Here is a 6,000-nt window from a genome sequence, read left to right on the forward strand (position 1 = left end):
TGGGGATCCAGATGCCTAGTTTTGGACACACGATGTGGGGGTTCACTTGCCCAGATTGGGGTGGCAGAGACGAAGGTTCTGAGAGTCAGGACCTGGCTTGGAGTGACAGAGCCGAGGAGGCCAGCTGTCTAGTTGGGGATGACAGAGATTAGGAACCAGTGGTGTCCCTTGGGTTCTGGGGTCTGGTTTGGGGCCCGCCAAGTGGAGTTTGCTCACCTAGCATGCGTGGGATGGGGGGCCTGCCTGTCCCGTTCAGGGCAGCAGATGAGTCTGCCTCACAAGACGAAGGTTAAAGGGGCTGTGGGTCCCCGTCTGAAGTGTGAGGCGACACTTCATGAACCTAGTTGTTCCATGTTGAATGACAGGGGACCATTGCCTTGTTAGGGGTGGCAGAGTCTGGGGTCAGTTGTCTGGCGCTGTGGGGCGGAGAATGGGTTCCAGGAGCATTTGGTAGAGATTGAAGGCTTGGTTGTTGTAGGGAAGAAAGTGGGGGACGCCTGGGTGGTTCAGTGGGTTCACTGTCGGACTTCAGCTCAGGTCATGATCTCACCATCCATGGGCTCGAGCCCCGCATCGGGCTCTGCGCTGACAGCTCGGAGCCTGGAGCCTGCTTCGGATTCTGTGTCTCCCCTTCTCTCTGCCCCTCCCCTGCTCATGCTCTGTCTCTCTCTGTCTCTCAGTAATAAATAAATGTTTAAAAATTTTTAAAGGTTTAAAAAAAATAACAATTATAAATAAAAGAAAGCAGGGTCCCAGGGACCCTTTGGATCGACAGACTCTGGACATCTGGCTGCCTGGTTTTGTGGGACAAAGGTGACTGTCCCTGAGATATTTGTGATGACAGACTGGGGTCTGGTTGTCTAGAGTCAAGTGACAAACCAGAGGTACTAAGGAGCATCTGGGGGTGAAGAGACTGGAGGTTTGGCTGTCTAGTTTTATAGGACAGAGGCCGAGGCCCAGGATGTTTGGGGGGGTGACAGGGACGGAGGCCTGGTTGTCTAATTCGCTAGGATAATGGCTGAAGTCTCAGTATCTTTGGGGTGGCAGAGATCACGGGCTGATAGTCTAGTTTTGTGGGGCTGAAGCTGTTGTCCCCAGGATGTTTTGGGGTGACAAACCGGTTAAGACTGGAGGTTTGGTTGTATAGTCTGGGTGACCAGTGTCAGATTACTAACTTATGTAGACAGTTGGAGCGACAGACTTTATTTCACCTGCTGTCACATCTGAGGTGACAGAAACTGTAGGTCTAGTCACCTTGAGAGGGTGACGGAAACTACGGGTCTTGTTTTCTAGTACAGGGTGACAATGACGGAGCGGTCCCTTTGTCCCGTGTGGATTGAGAGTGATTTGGATTGTTGTCCAGTCGGGGGGACAGAGGCTGGGATCAGCCATCCAGGTTGGGGTGATGAGATCAGACGTTGAAGGCCCTGCTTTGGGGTGACGTCAGTGGGGGATTCGGTCTCTCGGTTCCAGGTGACAGACACTGCTGTCCCCAGGTCTGGGGCCAGTTTGGGCGAACACTGGTTCGGGTTAGGTGAAGAACTGTGAGGCCTGCCATCTTACTGGGGGTGGAGGGTTGGATCTATCTGCTCAGTCCGGGGGTGACGGGATGGGGTAACGGACTGGGGGTTCCGGTGGGTAGTTTGAAGGAACAGGGCGGGTGTCTGCTTGTCTCCTCTGGATGATGGAATAGGAGAACCTTGTCGGGGGTCTAAGAGACTGGTACGTACTTTGGGGTAACAGACGAGAGGCTCAGTGGTCTAGTCTGGGGGGCACAAAGTGGGGATCTGATGGCCTGATGTGAGATGATGCTTGTTGTGGACACTTGGTTTATTTTATTTTTTATTTTATTTATTTTTGAGAGACAGAGTGAGACAGAGTGTGAGTGAGGAGGGTCAGATAGAGAAGGAGATGCAGAATCTAAAGCAGGCCCCAGGCTCTGAGCTAGCTGTCAGCACAGAGCCTGATGCAGGGCTCGAACCCACAAACTGTGAGATCATGACCTGAGCCAAAGCCGGATGCTTAACCGACTGAACCACCCAGGCACCCCTTGTGGACACTTTTCATAACAAGGGTCTGGTCCTCTGGAGCAGTAGGACTGGGGTGAGGGGCCCCGTTTCACATGACAGGGGTTAAGGTCCAGGGCCTGGTGTGGGCTGTTAGGCCAGGAGCCCGGCGGGGTGGCATGTGGGCGGCACGAGAGGCCGTGACTGGCTTGGGCAGAGGCTGGACGTGCGGCGTACAGCTGGGGGTGCAGGACTGAGGACTGCCCTTCTTAGTTTGGGGTGGCAGGAACTGTCCTTCCGGTCGGTCTTCTAGTCTGGGGTGCAGGGCCCAGAGCCCTGGGGCCTTCCAAATGCAGCTGAGTCTGGGAACGCTGATAGGTGAGTGTTCCCGCGGTGCTGGAGTCAGGGCTTTCCTGCACCCCGGTGTGGGGCTCCCTGGATAAACGTGGACTTGTGAGTGAACGTGGCCAAGGCCGTGGAGCCCTGTTTGGGACTTACTGAGGCTAAGAGTCCAAAGGTCAGGACTCTGGGACCTGGGATCCAGCCTGACTGGGTTTGGGGGTGGCTGTGGCACCAAGTCAATGGCTCTCAGGGCGGGGGTGACAGCCACTGGGGTAGCGGTAGCCAATGTGGGGAAAGTTGGGGTTGGGGCCCAAATGCTAGGCTGAGGGGTCTCTGAGGCTGGGGCACAAGGAACTCTGCAGCTTTCTGGCTGAGGGGGGATGAGAGGGCCTTGACTGTCTTAATCGGACCCAGCAGGGTCCCAACAGTCAAAGCTTAGTTCAGGGGAAAATGGGGAGGGTGGTGGAGATTCATTGTTGCAGGGGAGGAAAACTGGGGACCCCGGTCCCTCCTTTGGGGAGGTCGGATGCCGGGTCAGCTACTGAATCTGGGGTGACCAGAGTCCCTCCTGCCAAGTTCTGGGTGTTCATGAGCCCATGTTCCTGCTTTGGGGTGTTGCAAGCCAGGCTCTGAATGTGCAAGAGCGAGGGCTCAGGTGGGGACAGCAGGTGGCCCCGGGGGCCTGCCTCAGCCTGGCGGTGGGGTCTCAATGCCTGCGGAGCTCTGCCTGTCAAGTTTGGGGTGAGTGCGTCTGGAGAATCCGAGGTCCAACTGAGAGTAACTGGTGGGGGGGTAGCAGACACCAGCCCTTCAGATGTCTAGCTTAGGGGTGCCCACTCCAGGCTGCCCAGATGTTGCGCTTAGGATGACCAACAGGGAATCCGAGTGGTATGTGACAGCTGGGACCCTGATGCCAAATTTAGCGGTGACTCTCTAGGTCAGTTGTGGTTACCTACCCGGGGGAGTGGTCATTCTTGTGTATCAGAGGCCTAGTTTTGAATTAAAAAAATTTATTAACATTTATTCATTTATTTTTTAAGTTTTTTTCTTTTTTAAAAAATTCTTTTAATGTTTATTTAATTTTGAGGGACAGTAACAGAGCAGGAGTGGGGGAGGAGCAGAGAGAGACACACACAGAATTGGAAGCAGGCTCCAGGCTCTGAGCTGTCAGCACAGAGCCTGATGCAGGGCTTGAACCTATGAATTGAGAGACCATGTCCTGAGCCGAAGTCGGCCACTCAATCGACTGAGCCACCCAGGCGCCCCCAAGTTTTTTTTAATGTTTATTCATTTGGAGAGATGGAGAGAGACAGAACATGAGTGAGGGAGGGGAAGAGAGACAGAGGGGAATCCAAAGCAGGCTCCAGGCTTTAAGCTGTCAACAAAGAGCCTGACGTGGGGCTTGAACTCACAGACTGTGAGATCATTACCCAGGTTGAGATCAGACTCTTAATCAACTGAGCCATCCAGGTGCCCCAAACGTTTATTCATTTTTGAGAGACAGAGAGTGAGTAGGGGAGAGGCAGAGAGAGAGAGGGAGACCCAGAATGGGAAGCAGGCTCCAGTCTCTGAGCTGTCAGCACAAAGCCCGACACAGGGCTTGAACCCACAGACCGTGAGATCAAAACCTGAGCCGAAGTCGGACGCTTAACCGACTGAGCCACCCAGGCGCCCCAATTAGGATGCTCTTAGTTGGATGTGGCAGAAACCCAGTCAGGCACTCTTAAGGGGGCTTGAACTCATGGACGTCGAGATCATGACTTGAGCTGACGTCGGACACTTAACGAACTGAGCCACCCAGGTGCCCCGAGAGAAGCCTAGTTTTGGAGGGGCATTTGAGAGGGGGTACTAACTGCCTAATCCCGGGGTTACTAATGAAGATTTCCTAATATTTACATATGATTTGGGGCTCACTCAGCCTCAGGGCCTAGTTGCCAAGGTTTGAGGTAACGGTCACTGGGGTTCCTTGTACCTGGTGTAGGAGTGAGGGAGTTTGTGGTTTTTTGCCTAGTATGGGGGTGTCTGAGGCTCATCATCCAGGTACTACATAGGGGTGACTGACATGGAGCCTCACAGACCTTGGGGAGCCGAGATGCCTTGATTAGGGGTAGCTTGATGTAGGGATCTTAATACCCAGTTCAGGGGTGAACTAACCTTGGTACCCAGCTGCTGAGTTTAGGGTTAACCACTTAGAGGGGTTCTAATACTTATTTTATTTTGGGGGTGATGACACTGGGGTCCCAGCTGCCCCTTTGAGAGGACCTCCATGTTCGGTGTCTGTCGAAGCTGTGCTGATAAAGAGGTTGGAAGTCACTGTCTGTGCAGGATCCTGAGGCTTATTTAATGGTGATGACACATAGCTGCATGAGCCTTGGGATCTAGTTAACAAGTTTGGGGGTGACTGTGGGTCCCCAAGGCCACAATGGTGGGTAATTGAGCTGAGACCCAGAAGCCTGGTCTGGGCAATAGAGGCTAGTGTGGGGCCCTTGACTATGGGGGTCCACATCCCGAGTTTGGAGGTGGGCATACAGAAGTTTGGGATGGGGGCTATATTCGTTTCTTGTGGTTTAAAACAGAAATGTATTCTCTGGGAGTTCTGTAGGCCAGAAGTTCAAAATCAAGGCAGGGCCACACTCCTTTTTTTTTAATGTTTTTTATTTATTTTTGAGAGACAAAGTGAGCAGGGGAGGGTCAGAAAGAGAGGGAGACACAGAATCTGAAGCAGGCTCCAGGCTCTGAGCTGTCAGCACAGAGCCTGACACGGGGCTCGAACCCACGAACCGTGAGATCATAACCCGAGCTGAAGCCAGAAGCTTAACCGACTGAGCCACCCAGGCACCCCATCCCTCTGAAGGCTCTAGGGGAGGGTCCTTCCTTGCCTCATCCAGCTTCTGTGGCTGGTCCTCATCCTGGGGTTGTGGAGATGAATCTGGGGGGCAGATGTCTAGCGTAGGGGAGTCTTAAGCTGGTGGCCCAGATCCCAAGTTGGAATTGATTGAGTCTGGGTTTGCTCCATTTAGGGGTGACAGTCCTATTTCCTAGTCTGAGTTGGGGGAGTGTCACATGCTGAACGTTGTGGGAGCAGCTGAAGGCCCATGTGTCTAGATCATGAGTGATTTATCTGGGGTCCTCCCGTTTGCTTAGGGTTCAATGAGGAAGGTCTAGTTTAGGTCTGATAACTTTGGGGCCCCTGATGCCTAATTTGGGGGTACTGAGTCTGGGAGAATAAATATTTATTTGGGAGGGTGACTTGTGGAGTTACTCATGCTCATTTTGGGATGACTGAGCTAAGGCCCATCTCCTTTGTCCTATCATTTTCTTGGGTTCAAGGTTTGGGGTGAATAGGACTAGGGCCCAGAATCCTCATTTGGGGATGTTTGGGCTGGGTTAGGGGTACAGTCCTTGGCGTTTCTGAGCCTGGGGTGGCCCAGCTCAAGGTAGAGGTCTGATCTGAGGAGTCTTCAGTCTGCAGGGGATTTCTGAAGGAGGGCGGGGTCCACATACCTGGTTTGTGGGTATCTAGGGGGTTCTGAGGCTGGGGCCCAGAAGTGCTAGAGACTTGGCCACTTTCTCTGAAAACCTCAGCCCCAGTGCTGACGCCAAGGCTGGGTCCGTCCTGTGGGTGTTCAAGGGGACAGTCCATTGGGGGGTG

Source organism: Suricata suricatta, chromosome 16, assembly GCF_006229205.1.
Source record: "Suricata suricatta isolate VVHF042 chromosome 16, meerkat_22Aug2017_6uvM2_HiC, whole genome shotgun sequence".
Lineage (NCBI taxonomy): Eukaryota > Metazoa > Chordata > Mammalia > Carnivora > Herpestidae > Suricata > Suricata suricatta.